This window comes from Oryctolagus cuniculus, chromosome 7, assembly GCF_964237555.1.
Source record: "Oryctolagus cuniculus chromosome 7, mOryCun1.1, whole genome shotgun sequence".
Taxonomy (NCBI): Eukaryota; Metazoa; Chordata; class Mammalia; order Lagomorpha; family Leporidae; genus Oryctolagus; species Oryctolagus cuniculus.
This window is the reverse complement of record NC_091438.1, coordinates 157656034-157669773: the sequence shown is the minus strand read 5'-3', so window position 1 is coordinate 157669773 and position 13740 is coordinate 157656034. Positions and strand designations below refer to the sequence as shown.

The 13740-nt window shown below is 50.0% G+C and overlaps 1 protein-coding gene across 5 annotated transcripts in view; it reads left to right on the top strand.

Moving 5' to 3' along the window:
* The window catches only part of PEX14 (peroxisomal biogenesis factor 14), a 153865-nt gene that overhangs the window by 71445 nt on the left and 68680 nt on the right, over positions 1-13740 (top strand). The window lies entirely within an intron of this gene.

The following is a 13740-nucleotide window of genomic DNA, read 5'->3' as shown; positions in this document are numbered from 1 at the left end:
GAGAGAGAGATTGAGATTTTCCATTCACTGGTTTACTCCCCAAATGGCCGTGAACGGCTGAAGCTGAGCCGATCCAAAGCCAGGAGCTTCTTCCTGGTCTCCCACACAGTTTCAGGGGCCCAAGCACTTGGGCCATCTTCTGCTGCTTTCCCAGGCCACAGCAGAGAGCTGGATCGGAAGAGGAGCAGCCAGGACTCGAACCAGCGGCCATATGGGATGCGATGCTGGCACCACAGGAGGTGGCTTCACCTGCTACACCACAGTGCCAGCCCCTCTAAGATGCTTTTAAGGAAACTTGTTCTTCTTATTGGTTGTAGGGTGGGAGTTTCTTTAAGGAAGTTTATATGCTAAGGATAGACAAGTTTTCACAAAAGGTACTGCATGATACATGGGTTTATCAGAACTGTTGGAAAATATTGGAAGCAGGGATTTTTGAAACAACAGAAGGTATAACATAAGGCAGTCTCTAATGAAAAAATATTTTATGTTGATTGGACTGTAATTAGAAAGATTTAAAAATGACTTTGGATGATATCATTAATTTACCAATCCATTGTTAGAGTCAACATTTTGAGCCCATGCCTTATTAAAAAAAGAAAAAGCATTTGCTGGTATGCAAGTGTGTATTCCAGTATCTGCATTATATATATGCATATGGATGATATATCTGAATATAAGACGGTATAGGCCTATTAGGTTTGCTAGTCAACAGCTTTATCTTCTTTGCATTTTTGAAATAAGTCTAGGCCATTCACTGGCGGTCTCCAGTATTAGAATGAGGAGGAGGTGGGCTTGCATTTCAGTCGTGTTGAGAACAAGCACCTCTAGTAACTTCCCTCTGTCTTTGAGCAGACCTGTGTTTGGTTTCTAAATCATGCTGTCAGGAGCGGGTCTTCTCAGAGCGCTGCCCTGTACCAGACAGGAGGACGTGGGAAGGCTTTAGTCTCTTACTGTTAATTATTCTTTTTAGTTTTAAAGCCCTTTAAAGTAATCTTTCTGTAATTAGATTGCTGAGTAGATTGTCTCTGGTAATATGGTGGTCTTTAAATTTTGTGTAGATTTTCGATTTGTTAAGTGATCGCAAAGGCTTTCGTTCATAAAGTTGAAGTTTACCATATCATGGTATTTCAGCAGAAAAAAAAACATGACCTTCCATGATAAATTAAATATCACAACCACGTAAATGTCATCTTTTCAGTGAAACCTAAAGTGTGTAGGAATGGGACCCTTTTCCACTCTGTTTTTGGCTTCAAGCTGTATCTGTACTCTTAACCGATAAGAAAAGCGTTCTACCCCTGACAGTGGTAAACATGGACGCTAAAGAACAAAGTCAACCTTTCCAGTTTTGTGAGTCACAAACGGAATTGTGAATTAAATATTCTAATTGCAAAATTTGGGGTCTTGGCCGAAAGAGCACAGGTTGAATTTGAAGAAGAGGCAGTTAGAAAATCGGTTTAACTTACAAGCAGAGATAATTTGCACAGGGTGTAATTGGAAGAGAACAAATATGGAGCTCCACGATATTCTCCATTTGTGATATTTACTTACATTTTTTTCCCAATCAAAGGCCCTCTTTTAAATAGCCTTGAAACGAGGAGACAAAGCCTGAAATAGAAATGAGAGAAGCAGGAATAACGGGAGCAACAGAAACGCGCACTGTGCTTTTGAAGATCTTAGCAGCTAATTTTGAAAGACTTCTAGCATCCATACAATCCTACAAGTATGTATTTATTTACTTTAAAAGATTTATTTATCTATGTGAAAGTTGGAGTTAAACAGAGAGAGGAGAGAGAGAGAGAGAGAGGGAGGGAAGGAGGGAGGGAGAGAGAAAGGTCTTCCATCCGCTGGTTCACTCCCCAACTGGCTGCAATGGCCGGAGCTGAGCTGATCTGAAGCCAGGAGCCAGGAGCTTCTTCTGGATCTCCCACGCAGGTGTAGGGGCCCAAGGAGTTGGGCCATCTTCTACTGCTTTTCCAGGCCATGGCAGAGAGCTGGATTGGAAGTGGGGCAGCCGGGACTCAAGCCGGTGCCCATATGGGATGCCGGCACTGCAGGCAGTGGCTTTACCCACTATACCACAGCGCCAGCCCCACAAGTATTTATTGAGTACATGTATTTTACTGGCACCATGGATATAGTAGTGAGTAGAACAGATAGAGGTCTGGGGTGGAGACAGGACCGACACCCCCCCCCCCCCCCCCCGATATGTGAACAAATAAGAAAACTGATGACGGAGAGGCGAGCTGCAGGAGCATGCGGGGGGGGGGGGGCAGGCCTGCACTGGGAGGGTTGCTGATACCACAATGCCAACGGTTCTGTGAAGAACAAGAGCGCTTGGCCAGTGGGGATGGCAGGCTCCGAGACTCTAAGGCAGGAAAGGAGTTTGATTTGATTCAGGAACCCATGGTGGGACTGTGGTTGTGGTGGAAAATGAGTGGTATTTTACAGCTTCCATCTGAAGATGCTGTGGAAGAGAAAACGCCGGGGACGGGCATTTGGCCCAGCAGCAAAGACCCTCTTTGGGGTGCCTGCATCCCATGTGGGAATCCTTGGGTTCAAGTCCCAGCCTTTCTCCAAGTTTCTCACTAATGTGCACCCTGGGAGGTAGCAGGATAGGCCCTCGTACTTTGGTCTCTGCCACCCACAGGAGAGACCGTATTGATTTCTCGGCTCCTGGCTTTGGCCTGGCCCAGCCCTGGCTGTTGTACACATGTGGGGAGTGAGCCGTCAGATGGGAGATACTTTGTCTCTGTCTCTCACCTTTCTCTTTCTCTCTCTCCGATAATGAAATAAGTTGATTAAGAGGAATGAAAGACATCCGTAGGAGTTTCCTATTTCCCAGTCTGAGTTTTCTCGTGTGATCCCTGACCGAGTTCAGCTGTATTCACCAGGCATGGTCTGGTGTCAGCCGTGTGCCGTGCTAAATGCACCAGAGATTATAAATGGTCCACGGCCTCGGAGAACTTCGTGATGAGATGGTAGAAGCCACTGGTAACACAGTTATTGTGATTTATAAGCAGACCTGAGCTGATACAGTACACGCTGCATAATAACCACTGGCATATGTATTTTACTTTATGGTTTAAAAGCATTCTCACATACATTTGGTCATTTAATCTTCGTGGTAAACTCTTTCCCCAAAAAGTGAACACATCAGCACGGAGGCTTAGGGAAGGAGGCCGCGTGCCTCTGTCATCACTGGGTTGGATTTCAGCGTGTAGACGGCTCGCGTGGACCAGGGCCCTCTGCTTGATGCACCACATTTTAGCAATGAAATCTAGACTGACCGCTGAGGTCACTTATTTCGTCCATACCTTTCATGTGCGTGGATTGCACTGACCATCGCAGTGGAGGACTCATTTGATGTCAGCTGGCCGTCGTTGCCGAGTCTTCGTGTGGCCTTGCTGGGGCTCCAAGGCAGAGCTCGTCCCTGGGCTTGTGAAGAGGGCGTGTTGGGCTCGGAGCGCTTGGCTCTGTTGAGTGGTGTTCTGCAGGACGCTTTTATCAGGACATGAAGGGTAGACAGGGCGATCCCTGCGCCTGTGGAGAGGTCGATGGTGACATTACACAGTCTCCGAGAGCATCCTGCAGCAAATGCATGGGTTATATTAAAAATTGCAATCATATCATTTTTTATAGCAAATTGCTGACCTTATGCAGTAGAATCAGCTTTATTGAATTTTGCCAAAAATGCGTTTATAATTCTGCCATACACACATGATATTCATGTCCTTGCTGTCCATGTGGAAATGTCCCTTTTATGATGCTAAACAAATTAAATCGACTTTCTCCGGCGCTGCTGTGCCTCACCTTTAAGATCTGTTCTCAGGAGCTGAACCTGCAGGACGCGGCGCTCACGTCCATTAGCTAGTAGAGCGCCGGAGGCGGGTGCGTGAGGGAGCCCTGCCCCGGCACTCGGCCGGCCAGCGCGGAGACTGCCCAGAGGCCGTGCTAGGACAGGAGTGGGTGTCTTGTTCACTGCCTGAACACTAACAAGCCTTCCCCATAATTACTCTGTTTGTTTGGGGGAAAGGTAGTTATTTGTTTAAAGGGATTTCTTGGTGAACCAAGAGTCTACAGGTGTAGCTAGTCCTCAGCTATTCATTTGTGAATGACTCATCGCAAAAGTTTCTTCCTAAACCAGTTTTTCTTTAATTCTCTATAGCTGCGCTTCCTTTCTAACCATTGTGGTATCAATGATGCAAACTGATTTTAATGTTGGTCTAACAATGTAATGTTAGTCTAACGACCAGAAAGCCATAGAGCGTATTTAAGTGAGACACACGCTTTACAGTTACCTGCTTTCCAGAATCGTTTGCTCTGATTTGATTCTGCTTTTCATGTGGCTCTGAGCATGGTCTATGTGTCTGTAGATATCTGACTGTAAATTGCCACTTCCCAGACTCTTTTGCACTTAGAAGCAGTGTGATTCAGTGGAGAAACCATCCATTCATTGACTAATCATTTATTAAATACCCATTTCCTCCATGCCCCAGTGTTTGTGCTAAGCACAACAAATACAAGAATAAGATTTTGATATGTAAACACAGGTGTGGATAATAAAACACTGCTGTGCTGCCCTAGGTGTACGTGTGGAGGCCAGTGTGTCCGGGGGAGGCCGCCCTGATAGGAGCCCTCCGGGGGCGTCAGTTGTCTGCAGGGTTTCAGGTGGAGTGGCGATCCAGTCGCTGCAGAGGTGGTGGTGGGAAGCTAGTCTGGGAGGCAGGAGACTCAGGCTAAGGTCCTAACTCAAGGGTTAGGATTTCGTTGTGTGGTCAGGGAGAGACCACTGAGGCATTTTAGGTGCCGTGCAGTAGTACCCTGTCCTCGTCAGAATGCCCCCTCTGAAGGCAGTGGGCGGTGGTTAGCACTAGGAACTGCTTGATGGACTAGGGCAGTTGCTGTGGGAATGGAGAAGAGGCTTGGGGAGAGGGAGGAGGAAATCCAGTCTCTAGAATTGGTGTCTGAATGGTGTGGAGAAAGGGAGGGTGCGGGCCTGTGGCTCAGGAGTGGTGTGGAGGCTGACAGGTAAGAGTAGAGGGGCTGGGGATGGCTCCGTGGCAGAGTGGGTAAAGCTGCCGCCTGCGACGCCGGCATCCTCTAGGAGTGCCTGTTCAAGACCTGGCTGCTCCACTTCCTATCCAGTTCCCTGCTGATGCACCAGGAAAGAAGCAGAAGTTTGGCCCGAGCGCCTGGGCCCCTGCATCCTCACGGGAAACCCAGAAGAATCTCCTGGCTCCTGTCAGAAGGCAGAGACAGATGGAGAGCAAGCGTCCAACTGCTGGCTCACTCCTCACGTGCCTGTAACAGCCACGTGCCTGTAACAGCTGGAACTCCATCTGGGTTTCTCACGTGGGTGGCCTCGTACTTGAGCCATCATCTCCTGCCTCCCACGGTCTGCATTAGCAGGAAGCTGGGTTGGAAACAGAGTTACCGGGGACTCAAACCAGGCACTCCAATATGGGATGCAGGCCCCTCAAGTGGAGACTTACCTGCTGTGCCAAACACCCACCCCATGATAACCTTAGAGAAAGTCAGATAAAGAAGCTTTGCAAAGAGAAAGGAGACTGAAATTTATGGGGAAGATTTTCTACATTAATTTCTAGGTTTAACAATTCCAATAAAAGCCTCAATTAGGGGCCAGCCCTGTGGCGAAGTGGGTAAAGCCACCGCCTGCTGTGCTGGCATCCCATATGGGTGCCGGTTCGAGTCCTGGCTGCTGGACTTCTGATTCAGCTCTCTGCTAATGGCCTGGGATAGCAGTAGAAGATGACCCAAGTTCCTGGGCCCTGCACCCATGTGGGAGACTCAAAAGATGCTCCTGGCTCCTGGCTTCGTATCGGCCTAGTTTGGCTGTTGGGGCCATTTGGGGAGTGAACCAGTGGATGAAAGACCTGTCTCTCGCCCTACCTTTGCCTCTCTGTACTCTACTTTTCAAATAAAAAAGTCTTAAACCAATTAGTTTTAATTTTCTCAGATGTTCCTCAAGCGTATCTGGGAGAATACATGAGAAAGAATAACTAGGGATGGGCGCCGGCATTGGGGTGCAGTAGGTAAAGCCCCTGGCTGCGACACCAGCATTTCAGATTGGCAGTTTGTGTTCTGACTGCTCTACTTCCCATCCGACTCCCTGCTAATGGGTCTGGGAAAAGCAGCAGAGGATGGTGCAAGTGCTTGGGCCCTGCACCCACTCGGGAGACCTAGAGGAAGCTCCTCCTGGCTTCTGGCTTCCGTGTGGCCCAGCCCTGACTGTTGGCGGCCATTTGAGAAGTGAACCAACACATGGAGATCGCTCACGTGCGCGCTCTCTCTCTCCCCTCCCCTCTCTGTAACTCTGCCTTTCAAGTGGATAAAATAGATCTTAAAAAAAAAAAAAAAAAAAAAAGGAAAAGGAAAGGGCTCTAGCCTGCAGGGCCCGAGGCAGTGGGAGGGAGGAAGTCCTGGGCACCCAGCCCTGTGGTGGGTGGGCATGCAGGGGTGGAGGCGCTGCGGGCACGCAGGGGTGGAGGCGCTGCGGACATGCAGGGGTGGAGGCGCTCCGGGCATACAGGGTGGAGGTGCTGTGGACACACAGGGGTGGAGGCATTGTGGGCACCCAGGGGTGGAGGCACTGCAGACATGCAGGGGTGGAGGCGCTGCGGGCAGGGGCGGAGGCGCTGCGGACACGCAGGGGCGGAGGCGCTGCGGGCATGCAGGAGTGGAGGCGCTGCGGACATGCAGGGGCGGAGGTGCTGCGGGCATGCAGGGGCGGAGGCGCTGCGGGCGTGCAGGGACGGAGGTGCTGCAGGCATGCAGGGGCGGAGGCGCTGCGGACATGCAGGGGTGGAGGCGCTGAAGACATGCAGGGACGGAGGCGCTGCGGGCGTGCAGGGGCGGAGGCGCTGCGGGCGTGCAGGGGTGGAGGCGCTGCGGGCGTGCAGGGGCGGAGGCGCTGCGGGCGTGCAGGGGCGGAGGCGCTGCAGAGATGTGGGGTCTCTGGCATCTGGCTTCCAGAGCTGCTCCCTCCCCAGGTGACTGTGCGGCTTGCTGTCTTCTCACTGATGCTGTGAAGTGGATTCACTGAAACTTGAGTCTCTCTGAAGAGAGAAGATGGCCTTCGTGAAGCAAGTGTCATTTTATCCGGAGATGATTTCGCAGTGATAAGCCAAGTCTTTCTGCTTCCAGGCGAGGTCCCCCCTCCTGCCAGGAAGAGCGGGTCCCACTGACTCCGACCATGGTCCTGGGGGGCTGCCACTCGGCCTGCCCTTGAAACCTTGGCCTCCAGAGGGTGTCCCCCGCCGTGTCATCCGCCGTTTGCTTGTTCCTCCCTAGCTGTCCTGTGCGATGTCTGTGTGTTTTGCTGAACTTGCAATAATTCATCGGATTCCCCATCTGACCCGAACAGTTTGTTCATGGCACAGTGGTGTTAGTACCTTGTTTGGTTTTGCCTTGGTTTTGCCTTGGTTTCCTGGTAGTAGGGAGGCTTCCTGGTACCTTTACTCTTAAATTGACGGAGTTCGAAGTGTAGACGATGTGTGGAGCTGAGGAAAAGCCTGAAAGATCAGAGCTCCAAGAAGAATTAGGATGAAAACGATGATCAGTCCATTAACTGACTTCCTGGGGGGTTCCAGAGCTCAACGTGATCCGTGAGCTTCATGCTGCTAGCGCCAGGCCACTCGCAGCGGTGCGCAGAGGAGCGGCTGTCGCCTCTTCGCTCCTCTGCTGCTGGTCCAGCCAGAGTTTGGAGGTCTGAGGGCACGGCTCTTGTTCAGCTCACACAGCTCAGTCCAGACCCAGTGCCTGGGGCAGAGGGTGGACTTGCTTTGGTGGAGAGCTGAGATCTGCAGTTTTGAAAGCTTACCCTACATACACTCTGTGTAAAGTGTGTCTACACATGTTTCTTCTCCGTGGCCATCCTGTCAGTCCACTTTTGTCCACCTTCTCTGGGGAAAGGTGGTTTTAGCCACAATTCACAGTAGCCCTACTATGTTAACCTGTTTCTTTGGTTACTCTGACCAAATACCTGAGGCAGGCCACTTTATTTATTTGTTTTTAAATTTTTTTTTTTTAAATTAAAGGCAGAGGGGAGAGAGGGAGAGAGAGAGAGAGAGATCCTCCATCTGCTGGTTCAACTCCCCAAATAGCCACAACAACCTGGACTGGGCCAGGCCGAAGCCAGGAGCTGCCTCCAGGTCTCCCACATGGGTGGCTGGGGTCCAGGGACTTGGACCATTTTCCACTGCTCTCCCAGGCACATTAGCAAGGAGCTGGGTCATTAGGTGGAGCAGCCAGGACCCAAACCAGTGCCCACGTGGGATGACTGATGCCACAGATGGCTTAGCCCATTGCACCTGCCCGCTGGCCTCAGAGGCAGGCTACTTTATAAATAGGTTTGTTTTGGCTCATGCTAGCGTGCAGGGTCTAGGGCCACATCTGGTGATGGCCTTCTTGCTACAAGAGTCCTGAGGTGGCCTGAAATGTCACTTGGCAGGAGAAGGGGAGCGCGTGGGCGGGCGGGTGTGCGTGCGGGCGGGTGTGTGTCTTTGTGTGTGTGTGTGTGTGTGTGTCTGCCTGCCTGCCTGTCCTCTCTCCCTCTCCTTATAAAGGCACCAGGATTCGGTCGTGTCTCATCCCGATCACCTGGAGGCCCTGCACCTGAACACCACAGCCGGGCTGACTGTCCACGCTCATTCAGGCCTTACGGGGCATTGCATTTCAACACTGAAGCCCTGGGGACACTCACACCTCATCCAAGCACCTGCTGTGTCTCTCGTTCGTTCGCTCTCTTAAAGATTAATTCATTTATTTATTTGAAAGGCAGAGAGAGAGAGAGAGAGAGAGAGAGAGAATATCTCCCATCTGCTGGCTGAAGCCAGGAGCCAGGAACTTCACCTGAATCTCCCACGCGGGTGGCAGGAGCTCAAGTACTTGAGTCAGCACCATCCACTCCTTCCCCAGCGCAGCAGCAGAAACCTGGGTCAGGAGCAGAGCACTGCGGTCCAAACCAGGCACTCCACTGTGGGACGCAGGTGTCCCGGGCTGCGACTTGTCCCCTTACACTACAGTGCCTGCTCCCCTCCCCCATGTCTCTTACAAACCATTTCTTTCTGGTATAGTCACTGTCTTCTACTTGAGTGGACTTTACCTCTCCTTTCTGTTTATTATTAATTAAAATCTGAAATTGAAACATTTAAACTGAATGGCTTGGATAGTGGTGTTGTCCGTTAGCCTCTGGTAGCTCTTTAGCGTGTTGACCCCAGGATCCCTCCTCCTTCCCCACACTGGTCGTGGGGGAAGGGCGAGGGAAACGAGGGAGAAGAACGTGTGAATGCTTTTCAGTAAAACGAGAGGGAAAAATTAGTGTTTGCAGAAACCCAAAAAAAGCACCTCTCATTACGGTAATTAAATGGCAGCATTTAACCTATCAGAACGTTCTGCACATGTGAGAGACAGCCAGGGAGCTATGTGTTTGGAATCAGGGCTGTAATCCTCGGGGAAGAGAAGGGTTAAATAATTTGTTTTCGAGGTGCGAGAGCAGACTCGGCAAGGTGTGGGTGTGGGTGTGAGTGTGTGCCGTGTGCGCGCCTGCGAGGGTGAGGGGCTGTCGTGCTGTGTTTACCCAGAATACCCTGGAGGTCGCTATTTATCAGCACCTGTGTGCTGTCAAGAAGCACACGAGCTGCTGCTGCCCGTTCATTAGGTTTTCCGAAGAGTCCGGGCCTCACCTGTGGCCGGGTTGCATCATACTGGGAGAACTTGCTTCATTCTGGCCCTCTGGGACCCGCAGAAATAGATTTGAGAGACAGGACGAGACATGGGGAGGAGGAAGCTGGAATTCTGCAGCATGTGTGTGGCTCGGCTTTGCGGGGCTGGCCCCCAGGAGCCGGAGTCCACAATCCACGCTCTCCCTGGCAAGGGGGCAGCTTTGAGGCTGCTGCCACAGCCTTCCCTGGGCAGCGTCTCCTGCCAGCGCTCGCCACCCTTGGTAGGGTCCCTTCTCTGCCCTGACATAGTGTTTGGACTTCAGTGGATCAGGAGGGGTTCACAGTGTCCTATCTGCCCCTTATCTTTCTGTGTTCTGGGCTGGAGCTTACGATTTTGCTGGTGCGCGCCCCTTTTCATCCTGGAGATTCCTGGCCGTGGATCCCGGGATCAGAATTCCACAGGATAGGCTGACATGTGGCCGGGGGAGCTGCACATCTGTCCCTGTACCCCTCATCAGGGACTTGGGGCAGGGGTTGTCTACACACGCGTGTTCTTTTTAGGCGCACAGCCCCCGTGGGTCTGAGAGCATGAAGGGTTTCTATTGTACTAATAGGGAGCCCTGGGGACCCTGTGACAGTGATGATCATCCCCTGGGAGGGCCAGGGCCGTCTGTGCGCTGACCTCATCCTGGGGGAGCGCTGATGAAACTCTCACTCGGCCTTGCCGCCGAGCCCTGCGCCTGATGGGGGGTTAGGGAGAAGGTTGCCAGGGTGTTTCTTCTACAGCTGCGTTATTATCAGGCCTGCGTGTCTTTGGGGCATTTCATCAAAACTTCTTTAGTTTTGCTTAAGAACTTAAAGAGCTGATGAGCCTGATGGAAAATTTTCTGTAACAACCGTACAGCAACTTCATAAATACAAGCTAATTAGTCCTCAGGGCACCCTCGGGACAGCAGAGGGGGTGATGGGGTGATCATGGCACTGGCGTGTTTTATCCCCATTTTATAGACTGGGAGACTGAGGTATTGGGAAGCATCTGTGACTTGGTGGGAGCGAGCCCCTCCACCTCTCGGCCTGTGACGGCTGCATCTTGCTTGGAAGTCATCTGGTAGAGCACCCTGGGTTTTGCTGCTTCTGTTTTTTTTTTTTTTTCTCTCTGCCTCTCACTTAATACTGTGTCTTGGACATAACTTGCATCCATAAATACAGATTTCTGTCATCACTTTTAATAACCGCTTAGTGCTCTGCTGAGAATTTATATCGGTATTCTTGAGAAACAGGTATTACTTTGGTGATTACCTTTTTAGGGTGCAAACCTTCGAGTTGCTAATCCCGGGTTAAGGAAAATGGACTTGTTTCCATTGTCCTTCAGAAAGGTCATCCCGGGTCACGGTTTGAAGCTTCCCCTGTTGAGTTTACAGTTTCTTCTGCCAGCTTAGCATAGAAAGCCCTTTCCCCGCTTTAAGAGCTGGAAAGATTTGCCTTCTTTTTTCTTTTACGATTTTTGGTCATCTTTTCTGGGTTTGTTTTGTTGTTAGTTGAGCAGCAGGGAATCTAACTTGAGGTTTTCCTGGCAACCAGCCTGATTCGTTCCATTTTATTTCTCCACCCACTCACTTGGCATGTCACCTTTTTTATTTACTTAATTCTTAAATATACCGATGGGTGACCAGGGACAATCTGTTCTCATTCATTGATACACTTGTCTGTTGTGTATGCCTATGCTGCCATGTTTATATTATTATAGATTTGTTGCTGCTTTTATTTGTTATCATAAATTGTATTCTTTTGTTATTGTTCTTTCTTAGAACATTCCTGGCTTTTCTGGCCCTTGTGTACTTCTGAAGGCTGTTCAGAGTCACTTTATCCGTCTCCTCTTCTCATTCTTGATCCCCCCCCCCCCCCACTGCCAATCAAAACATAAAATCTCCTTGGAATTTTGATTATAATTACATTCAGCGTAGAAATTGCTTGGGAAAGAATTGACATCTTTGCAGCATGCAATCTTTCTACTCATGAATGTGGTGTATCGTTCAAGTAAAATATATTCCTCAATGATGACTTTACATAGTTCTTGCATAGTTCCTAAACATTTCCTTTAATTCTAAGTATTTTTAAACTTACCGTTGTTGCTTTGTGATCTTTATTTCCATTATATTTTCTAACTGATCTTTACTAATATTTAGGAAAGCTATTGATTTCTGTGCTTTTAAAATTACCTTATTGTATTCTTTTAATAGTCCTAATTGTTTTTATTGCTTCTCTCAGGTGTTCTTGGTAGCATATTATGTGGAAATAACATTTTCCCTTTCCAATGTTATGTGACTTTGTTGCTGTTTCCACTAGGCCTTCCAGAATAGCATTTATTAAAAATGAGTGCCCAGGAGCTGATGCTGTGGCGTAGTAGGTAAAGCTGCTGTCTGCATTGCCAGAATCCCGTGTGGGCCCTGGTTCGAGTCCCAGCTGCTCCGCTTTGTTCCAGCTCCCTGCTGATGCGCCTGGGAAGGCAACGGAGGATGGCACAAGTTCTTGGGCCCCTGCAGGCACATGGGAGACCTGGAGGAGACTCCTAGCTCCCAGCTTTGGCCTGGCCCAGCCCCAGCAGGTGGGGCCATCTGTGGAGTGAACCAGTAGTTGAAAGATCTCTCTCTCTCTCTCTCTGTAACTCTACCTTTCAAATAAATAAATAAATCTTTAGGGGAAAAAAAAGAGTGCTCAAGGAGGCCAAATGGGTGTAGTCCTACTTGTTCCTTCTTGGCAAAGCCGTGGTTTAGACCTGAAGGGCCTGGGAGGTAAGACAGCTCTCCTGTCGCTGCGCTGTTGGAGGCCGTTGCTCGCCAGACCACTCTTTCTCACCTGTTTGGCCAGTGTTTGTTCTTTGGAAAGAATTGTTTGACATGCTCCTAACTGTCTAATCTTAGAGGAGAAAGCCAACATTATTTTTACTTTTTCAAGTGGAAGAGCTGGAAGGCAGCGGGAACACCCCCCAGTCACTTGGCACAGAGGGCAGTGACCGACCCCTGTGTGAAGCCAAGCCCTGGCTCCCAGGAGGGCTGAGCAGTGGCTGGGGCTCCGCAGTCAGGCGCTGCCCTGTGCCAGCACCTCTCCGCCCTCCTCACACACGGTGCTAATGCTGGAGTAGAAGACAGCTTGTTGGCCACAGAAGTGATAAAGCATGAACCCCATGAGGCATGAGATGTGATCGTTCTGTACAACTAGAGTCCTCTCGGAGGCGCTCCGCCAGCAGCAGCCTCGGGCCTGCACAGACAGGCCGGGGTGGGTCGGGGCCGCAGCCTCACCTCCTCTGGCTTACTGTGTTGCCACCAGGTGGGGGGCCCAGCTCTGCTTCAGCTCGCCCCTGCTCTGGCTGGAAGCTGTCTCTTGTTGTGAACTGTTGAATCGACCCCACTTGCTTCAGTCTTTCTAACCTGGTGTTTTCCTCCGTTTGTTGGCACTGATCGGTCTAGAAAAACTGACTATCACATGAACACTCCCCTTTATCCAGTTTCTTAGGGTTAATGTTTTTTCCATGTTTGCTGTATCTGTTTCTCAGCTCTGCGCACACATGTGCATAAACGCACACGCATGCATAAATGCACACACATGGTCTCTTTCTGGCCATTTAAAAAGAACGTGGAGGTACTCTGACCCTTCAGCTCCGATTACTTCAGCGTACACTGGAGTCTTTTTAGTTAAGGGCATTCTCCCACATAACCATACCACATTTTCACACTGAAGACAACAAACACTAATTTCGTTAAAATCATCTGGTATATAGTTCATATTCAAATTTTTCCAGTTGTCCCCAAATTTCTTTTGTGACTGGTATCCAGTGGACAGGGCTCATGCCATTCATTTCACAACTCTGTTTCCCACTCCCCATTTTTAAAAGGTTTGCTTATTTATTTATTTGAAAGGCAGATGGACAAAGACTTCTATCGGTGATCTGTCTGTCTGATTGTTTACTCCCCAGAGGGCTGCAGTGACCAGGACTGATCAGGGCTTCAGCCACTAGCCTGGGGCTCTCTCCAGGTCTCTCCTGGGTGGCTTCTGTACT